Source organism: Montipora capricornis, chromosome 4, assembly GCF_036669925.1.
Source record: "Montipora capricornis isolate CH-2021 chromosome 4, ASM3666992v2, whole genome shotgun sequence".
Taxonomy (NCBI): domain Eukaryota; kingdom Metazoa; phylum Cnidaria; class Anthozoa; order Scleractinia; family Acroporidae; genus Montipora; species Montipora capricornis.
Window position 1 is genome coordinate 30346775 of NC_090886.1, and position 10000 is coordinate 30356774.

Consider the following 10000-nt stretch of genomic DNA (forward strand, 5'->3'; position numbering starts at 1 on the left):
GTTCGTAACCTCCATATCACAGCAGGGTTCCTCGATCCCATAAAGGGCAAGCTTCTGTTGGGCAAGGTTCTCTCTTTTCAGGGCGACGGGCAAATTCGTCGCCAACTGGTTACCCCTGGGGTACTTTGTGCCATCCGTCCTATATTGCAGTCCTGGCTAAGTCCTAGGGATTTTTCTATGATCTGGGCCGCCTTTACTTTAGCGTTTTTTGCATTTCTCCACTGCAGCGAGTTTACTTACCCTGGTATCAGTCAGTTTCGTTCCAGAACTGATCTTTCCACTGATTGCATTGGTTTCCATCCCAATCTAGCTTGCCCGCAGTACATGACAGTTCGCATAAAGTCGTCAAAAACTGATGCATTCCGGTGAGGGCACTGCCTCACGCTCGCTCGTACTTTCTCCCCCATTTGTGCTGTTATGGCCATCCGTAGATATTTCCTCCTAACCACGCCTCCTCAGGGACCACTTTTGCGCTTTCAATTCGACCGCTATCTTACCAGGCCAGTTGTGGCCCAACTTCTCCGGGATAGCGGCATGGTGGTCGGTCTTCCCCACCATAGCCTCAAGGGGCATAGCTTTTGCATTGGGGCTCCATCTACGGCTGCTGCTGCCGGTGTGCCAGATTGGCTTATTAAGGTACTTCTGACTGCTACCAGCTCTATATTCATACATCACAGAGCGTATTACATTCAGTTGCCCCGCAGATGGCCTCTGTTACCGACCAGTTTTTGCATGTTTGGCTTGGGGGATGCAGTGCCTTGCACCCATCTGTGGTCGTTAAGTCTGCACAGCGACTTTCCTTAAGCTTGTTGGCTCATTTGGCTTTGTACATTGCTCGCTAACCAATACTCTTGTGCGATCCAGCACGTGCTGTTTACCAATCAGCTCGTAGTGCTGGGGAAATAAGTGAGGTTGTTCTATATCACGCAATCCGGAAGTCACATAGGCTAACCAGTCAAAAGGCAGTGTTCCCCTCAAAAAACGCCAATACATCTGTTGTCTCATCCTATTGCGCCTTACGTTATGGCTCAGAAGCTAACTATCTTGATACCAAGGAACAGTGACATTAATCTATTTTCTAATTTTGCATTTTGTTTGCTATGCCTTTCATTTTTCCCTGTGGCATTTTTTGTTTATTTTCAACTTACCCTTTATTTGGGTTATGTGGGCGGTTTCTCATTTGTTCATTACAACTTCACCTCGATTTAAGTGTGTCATTGCAAAAAGGGTGAGACTGCTGTATTTTTTGCCTGAAGGCGCAATTCTATTCCTCTGGGTATTGAGTTCGAGTCAGTTCAAGAAGTGTTTGAGGATAACCGAAGTACTGTGAAACAAGTTCTGCTTTCCTTTTTTTAAAAAAGGTGAGATCTTAGTCTGGAAGCCCTTGAAACCAATTGAGAAGACTAGAACAAAGCAGTGAAGTTGTAAAGATATCCTTTTGTTGTTGACATGGGAAAATCAGGGCAGAGTTTCCATGCGTCGGCCTTTTTTGTAAAACACGTCCATGGAATTTGTTCGGTTTGAGAGCTTTAAAAAGAGATCTTAAACGACTTGTTTTGGTTACCCAAAGTGGAAATTCATGTCTTTAACTTAGAGCGGCACGCTTATCAATTCATTCTTGCATAACAAATCGTAAATGTCCGAAGATCCATGCGTCAGCGTTTTCTGTAAAACACGTCCAACTTTGATCCACATCTATGGAATTAGTTCGGTTTGAGAGCTTTAAAAAGAGATCTTAAACGACTTGTTTTGGTTACCCAAAGTAGAAATTCATGTTTTTAACTTCGAGCGGCACGCTTCTTATCGTTAAAATCATTCCTGCTTAGAAAATCGTAGAGTTCCGAAGATCTTTTGTTGTTGACACGTGGATGAAGGCGACAAAATCACTGCAGAGATTCCATGCGTCAGCGTTTTCCTCCAACTTTGATCCACATTTACGTAATTCGGTTTGAGAGCTTTAAAAAGAGCTCTTAATGACTAGTTTCGGTTACCCAAAGTGGAAATTCATGTTCTTAACCTCGAGCTGCAAGCTTCTTATCAGTTCATTCTTGCGTAACAAATCGTAAATTTCAACCAATCATAGACTCTGATGTCGTTGTCGCTAAATGCACGTGCGCTCATGCATTCAAGACATTCACGTGAGAGCAGGGAGTCGAGCGTTTCCCAGATTGTTTACTTCCTTCGATCGCCATGGATTTCACTGTGGGACAAGATGTTGAAGGTGTTGATCAATTTGGCGTTTGGCATTTAGCCAAAATAGTTGATAAATGTGAAAGATCTGTCGTCGTGACCTTTCCTCCATGGAAGACGCAGTGGAACAGGGAGACCTTCGATCCTTCTGAAGGAAGGGAGAGATTGGATGAAGTTTTGGTTCCTCGCCGTTTTGCAAATAGGAAGGTAAAGTTTCAGTTGAATTGAAATGTGCCGATTATCACCCTTGATTTATCACTGTTCACAATCTCGAGTCTCCACACATGTGCTTTGTAAATGCTTACATCTTTCGAAAATGATTCTCTCCTTAGAGTCCAAACCTGAAGAAGCTTATAGCAGGCAATGTTGTTTACCTCGCTGGGGAGGAAGTGAAAGTCAGATAGTCTGATCCTATCCGAAAATCAGTAAGCTCAACAGTCTCAAGTGCGTGTTTGTTTACGGAAATCTCTGTTAACAGCATATTCCCCTTACCACTTTTATGCATTTCTTTCAACTTTGGTGGGGAGAATTTGTTAAGAATCACAACTTTTCTTGGCTATTCTTTGGTTCCGAAGAAATTACAAGATAATAATGTATCGGGTGAAATTACCGGTTTCCTCACACCATGCTATATGTGCCAATTAACAATAAGATTTTTGGGTGCAGAGGTTAACTTTACCCATGACAAAATCAGAAAGAAGGGCAGGTATATCAATTATTGGGACTTGTTTGTTTTTTCTTGTGGCTTTCCAATGTTGAACTATTTTAATATAGCATAATTAATTTTGTGGCCAGAGCTAGTATTTCAAGATAGGAAAGTGTTTATTTTATTTGTTTGTTTCTGCACAAGTTATGCATGTGCACTATCCCAGCTTGTTAGTAAAGTAGCTTACATGTGGTCTCAACCTGCCTTATTCACCTTTTGCTGTGCAAGTATATATGGATAATAATTAACAATTATCGGACAAAGTTGCAACTGGTTATTTATTATTGGAATGCTATTTCTTTTAGGTGACTGTGAACCTGTTGGACTCCTCTATCAGGACAGTGAATTTATGGGAACTGGAATGCACACGAGAAGTAGAGGAAAGCCAAGTGAGATCGAGGAAAAAGAGAAATACTGAAGTGCAAGCCGGGCAAGCAGTTCAGCCAGTTGCAGCAGCAGCAGAAACTGTTCGAGCTAATCCGTCTACTGATGAAAGTAAAAATTTAGAGTTTTGTTTTCATGTTTTGCCTGGTGGGACTGTCATGAGGGTTTGGTCTTTTTATAACTTGTCTTTTGCTCCTGGATTGGTTTTTGTTCGCACACAAATTTCAAAAATGGCCAATGAATTTACTTATTCTTTTGTACTTAATGCTAAGGTTAACAGTTTAAGTCAGGGTGTTTCTTGTACAGTAAAAGATTCAGAGCGAATTAGTTATAACAATGTTGCATGTAATTCTCCGGTTAGGAGTTAAGAGTGGATGGCATTATTTCAAAGGGTTGGGAATGGGTATTAAACTGTCAAGAGGGAAATACTGGAAATGTTTCTTACTTGCTAGAGCTAAGAAAGAGTTGTTTAGCAAGTCAAATACGCCAAGGTGTGTGGTCTGGCATTTCATGCAGTGCCACTCGTCCTGCACAGCCACTCCATCTTGGTGTATTTGATTCTCTGCTTGACACCCAGATCTTTGGTCTACCAAGTAAGAATCAAATTCAGGTTGTCTACAAAGGAAAAGATATTTCAAAATTAGACTCATTAATTGGGGCCAAATGAGATGTCAAGGTTTTAGAGCCTCTTAACCCCCATTCTCATTTCAAGTATGTTTGTCAAATCAGGTTGTATGTCCACAAGTCTTCCATGAGTTTACGTTTTAATTTTTCCTACTCTGAGTCAAATGTTCCTTTCACTTGTGTGCGTGTATTAGTTTTTGTTTTATACAATGTAATGTATGTTTGGAACATAGGATGGCTGATAACTGGAAATTATGTGATGCAATAATTGATCTGATTCAACTTATTTGAACATACATGTAGGCTTTTTCATTTTTTCTTTCTGTTTGACAGTCGTTCTGTGCTCCATACACTTTTCTCTTTCCTTATAGTCACATAGGAAAATTCCAACCTCATTGAGGAATTTTAGATATTATCATTCTAAATAACATCCTTCATTTTTTGTATAGTATTGTTGAATGATCACATCGGAAAATTTCAACCTCATTGAGGAATTTTAGATATTATCATTCTAAATAACATCCTCTCTATTTTTGTATAGTATTGTTGAATGATCACATAGGAAAATCTCAACACTGTTGAGGAATTTCGTCATTGTAAATAGCGTTCTTCCTATTTAAACAATGGTGTTTCTGTCGAGGAACTATTGGCTAATAGTTGCCCCGCGAAAATTTGATATCCTTAAAACAAATATTTGCACGAGAATCAAAGCTTTGAGGGCAAATATTATATTTATAAGAACATCAAATTTCCAAGTGGCAACTACGAGACCAATAGTTCTGAGACATAAACACTCTATTGTCATTATTGTCCACCACTAAATTTTGTTCTGTGTGCCAGTTCAGAAATCATGTATTGAATTATTTTAAACTTTTTTAGATGAAAAAAGAAAACGGACAAAAACCCACTGAATACAATTGCAGTTGTTTATTTCCTATAAGCCACCTGTTTACAGAAACATTTTCGCGGACAACTACTATCCATCCAGGTATTTTCCTCAGATGGGCACTATGGGGTGATCGTGTCTCTATGCAGATGAACACTATTGCATCACGTGATCAGTTTAAACCAATAAGAATCAGAAAAAATTTTGCGGTGAACTATAATGTTGTATAGTATTCCATTGTTCAATTGAGTCAAACTTGTGGGTAATGGACACCTTGGCATTAGGCCAAGGTATATGCTCCTACTGTGTAAACTTAGGTTTTGTTCTTTGTTACTAAAAATAAACGAGTGAGAGATTTTCCAAATAATTAGTCTACTCACTGACTCTACTTATAAGTAATTCCTTAGTATTGCATTGCACATCCCTAGTGGGTGCATGACTTTTGCGTCATTAGCTCAAACGCGTACAAAAAGTAAGAGATTTCCCTCAAAGTAAGCTCAATAGCAAAATAAATGCTCCTTTTCTCTCAAACGAGCATGGTGAACACCAATTTTTGAGTTATTTTTTTGAAAAAAAAATACCTCTTTGTTGGCACATTGGGTATGTTATGGATGGTGTAATGGGTAAGTGAGAGATGTATACATACATACATACATACATAAACTTTATTCAAGTGTCTATAACTATTTAGCTCTTAGCTAAGAGCTAATTGGGGACACTTAATTAAAATTGATCAATAAAATTAAGATTAAAAAGATAAAATTGATAGATACATGTAAAGATTTACAAATTTAAATACAGTTAACGATTAACTGTAAAAAGAGTTAATTATTTACAATGCTACTAACATTACTAATTTAGTTAAACATAAATAATTTAAAAAGGGACTAAAATCAGAAGTTATCGTCAGGACTGGCACACTTGACAATTACAGCTCCCGTCCAATAATCCTTTTATGTCCATACCTCGGATTGCGTGTTTAAATGCTTCAAGGCTCGTTTTTTGACGTAAGTTAATATTTATTTTACTCCATAAATACGGTCCTAAATATCGGATACTATGTTTGCCGTATTTTGTAGTGTTTACCCTAGGGATAGAAAAATCCTTGTTACGTAAATTGTATTTACTATTTGAGATAGGGAAAATGTCAATTATAGTCTTGGGTACCAAATTATGTTTCACTTTATACATTAAAATTAAAATGTCTTGTAGTCTGTATTCTTACTGAATACAGCTCGCAAAGCTCGTTCCTGTGCCCTCTCTAGCTTCTTAGTGTCTGATGCTCTGCAAAAATGCCAGACCATGTGGCAGTAGGTTAAATTCGGTAGCACCCCAGCCTTGTACAACTGAAGCAAGGCATGAGTAGGAACCAGTTTTTTGAGTCGATTAAGAACACCGACTTTGCTTCCTGCTTTCTTACAAATATCACTTATGTGTGAACTATAGTTCAGTCTACTGTCAAGTGTCACTCCAAGAAGCTTAAGGGAAAGTTTAGATTCGACATTCTCACCATCAATTGTGATATTAATTGCTGCAGCTTCCGTATCCCTGTTACACAAAATCATTGCACCATACTTTTTATGATTGCCTTTAAGATAATTCTCATTATACCATCTTGGTATGTCACACCAATCGGATTGGATCTACTATAGATCAGCAAAGTGTTAGTTTTGTTGAAAGTTAGAGAAAGAGCATTCTTTCCTACATGGAGACGCAAAACAAGGGTGTAACATATTAGTATTTGGGTGCGGCTATACCCACGATGCCTAGGTAATAAAGTGGTTGAAACCCACCATCTTGTGTGTTATGCTAAATGCTAGTTTACTACAAAGGGAAGGATTCTGCACAAAAGCTAGCGATTTCAAGCTCATGGCTTCAATCGGTTACAATAATTATTTAGAGGGAACAAGATGCTTTGCAAATGAGATAAAATGTTTTTTTCAGGTATTTGCTAAGAACAGTCTAATAAAAAACATATTTGAAGAAAAAAAGTTTCATAGTAGAACATGAGTTTTTGTTGCAAAATAGTTCCGTACGGGGTGTATTTTGCCCAAGGAAAGGACTTAAAGCTAACCACGGAACTCACTGTCCAAAAAAGTGCAACATTCCCACAACCAAGCAATCAAAAACGGCATAAATGAAGCAATACTGCTTATTTGAATAAAAGAAGCTTTACTTTGAAGATAAAATTTTGTGTCTTTCAAGTAACTGAGACTTAACGCACAACTAGTAAAAATACGCCATTTTAAAAGCCTGCTGACAGTGACATAACCAAGCACGGTGACCCAATTTTTTTATTGGATTTTTTTAATGTTCATATCATGAATAGTAATTATGGCCAGTTTCAAGGGAATTACCTTAAGGCTCACAAAGCCAGCTTGCCATACTCGACTAATCTTACACTGCTATGCACACTATGTTTAGAGAATGAATTGAATGACTCCACAACGAGGTGTGAAATAGCGAAAAATGAACTACAGGGCAATGCTAACCACCAAAAAATGAACAAGCCTGTATGTGAGAAATCGGCTATTTTTGAGGGGAAAAAACACCAACTTAGCATAGTGTTATTCCAAGGCCTTCAAATATAATTGAAGCTTCAACATTTGCAAATCCGTTGCAGTGTGAAAATCCTATTTAAGTTGGACTTAATGGTCTGCACTGGGGAACAGTCTAGATTAAATTGTCATTTGAACAAATTGTTGGCAGCAAGAATTATAGCTTTTAATCCACTGCAGAGCCAGACCACGGATACCATAATGTTCCAACTTGGTAAACAGAATTGGATAGTTAAGAACGTCAAATGCTTTAGAAAGATTTTAAATCACTCCTACAGTAGTTTCACATTTGAAGGATAAGGCATAAGAGAATCACACACAAGGCCTCGCATGTCTGTAGTCACAAAATTTGTCACAAAATTTGTAAATAACTGCTTTGTTTTCTAGTTAAATACTGTTTTTTAGGCTACAGTTTGACACATTCCTGTTGTTTTCTGTTTCCAGAAAGTGACCACCCAACGTAATACAATGTCATATTGTGCGCAAGAAGGCTAAAGTTCCTTGATGTGTTGAATGTTCAGTGCTTCTAGTTACCAATACTTTGCCCCATTCTTCCTTCTTTTGCTGAGATTCAGAGGTGCCAATTTCTGCAAATTCTGCCCTCTCCTCCTCACTCATAGACTTCCACTTTTGTGCTAGCATGAAATTAATTTCCTTTAAGTTTTTGTCAGGGTAATCTTGGGCAAACTAGGCATACATCTGCTTCAAAAACACAATATACCCATTTGCAGCTCGTTTTGGTTCCCTCTGTGGTACGCAGTTGGATTCTTCAAGTTGTCCTAACTTGCGCTTCATACGCAACACTTTCTTCAAGTCCCTATGTGCACTTCTTTTGTTACTGCGAAGCAGTTCACTTTGTCTCACAGGTTTGACTTGCAGTAAAGAGCTGGCAGGGGCATTGTCTAAGTTTGTTAAATTTAACTTATGTTGCTGGATCTCGGGCAAGGCTTTTTCTTTGTCGGCATGAAGAACAAAGTTTTCGAAAGTATTGGCCACTTGTAGCGATACACATGTATAATTGCCTTGTTTATTTTTTTTATGTCCTTGTCCAATTCCTTTTGTGATGTGACCATGATGAAGCTGGCATCACAGACTTTTGAAATGTCCTTGTCAAACACCTTTCCTCTGTTGCGTAAAATCACTGGCCTTAGCTGTTCAGCATTAGTGATCCCGGTTTTGCCTTTGTCATTCAGTCGCCCAGAAATAGCAAATGTCAATCCTCTCAATACTTGGGGCACTGGCTCATGAAGGTTAGAAATTTCCATTAAAACAGGACGTTCTTTGGCATTCACTGCCACTTTGACTCTTTTTTTCTGTGGGGTCACAAACCATAGCTTTCAGGACCTTTCCCTCTCTTTCAACAAAAACTGTGTCACCTCCTTTGTAGGAGGCCGATGATTTCTCTGTGCTTGGATCTGAAGGTTCCAAAGGGAATCAGCCTGGTGTGATGTAGAACTGGACTCAACAGGAGGCATGGCTTGTAGGCCACTAGTATCTGATGGATCCCCAACTGCAACTCTCATTTCATTGCTGTTATCAAGCCCATCTTCTTGAAATTTCTTCTTCACATACTGTTCATAGGCTTCTTGCACTACTGGTGGGCATTTAGCTAAGCGTCGCCTCAGGAGCCTGTAGTACCATCTAAAAATGGTAATGATGGGATCTTGGCATTTCCACCGTCCACCTCTTGCAGAATGCCCAAAATACAAACACTGGTGCAGGTAATGGGTTCTTTCACCACCTTCCGGTACCTCCCCGTAACAATGAATGGAAAGGAAGATCTATGAGCATTTGAGGGAAAACATCAACTTGTTTGATCAAATACGGGTACAGTTTTGAGGATCCACATCTCAACAGAGTTAAGCCATGATATAGATCAGCCAGTTCCAAATATCTCACAATTTCACCCACGGTTAGGCCAAATATGTAATCCTTAGGGTCTGAAGAGCCATGAGATGCATCAGGTTTGAGTTTGTTGGCATACTTGCAGGGGTCCTCATCCATCCTTTCAAGCTCGCGCATTTCCCAAATCAAACTCGGAAATCTGTGAAGTGGGCCACTTGAGGTAGATCCTAAGTTTTTCAGGTAACTGGAAAAACACTTCTTTGCTCGCTACATTGTCCAAAATTTCAGAATATTCATTGTCATTGAAGTAAGTAGCAGGGACTGAAATTGTCTCTGCATGATTTACATTCAAAGTGACCTGCTCCAATTTCTTCCCATCAAAATGCAATTGTAATGTGCCATTTCTAACTCCTCTTGCATTTATGTTGGAAAGAAAATGTCCGAATGTCTGTTCCTTTGAAGCGGTCCCCATGCTTGGTTGACTTTCCAAGTTCATGCATGACATGCATCGGTCATTTCTAATTGATTGTTGTCTTTGAAGAAGATTTCCAGTTGAGATTACTTGTAATTTGGATCTTGAATGTTCCGCCAAAGAAGGCCCTGGTTCAGGAACAGACCCTGATTCAGTGGAGTTTCTGATCTTTGAGTGGGAGGTTCAGAAGCAGACAGATCACTTATTGGAGCCAACGGTGTTACACAAGAGGACTGAGTGACTGGTGTAGCCGTTGCGAAGGGAGGGTCAGTCATACACTGAACTGTGGCTGGTGGTTCTGGTTCCAGGGACGGTCCACTAGCTGTTAGCCCAGG

General features: G+C 39.3%; 1 protein-coding gene and 1 pseudogene across 1 annotated transcript in view; both read left to right on the top strand.

The window, feature by feature from the left end:
• LOC138044885 (uncharacterized) overlaps nt 1-369 on the top strand; it is a 1332-nt pseudogene extending 963 nt beyond the window's left edge.
• LOC138046513 (uncharacterized) overlaps nt 1-10000 on the top strand; it is a 157673-nt gene that overhangs the window by 126386 nt on the left and 21287 nt on the right. The gene's annotated exons all lie outside the window — the stretch shown is intronic.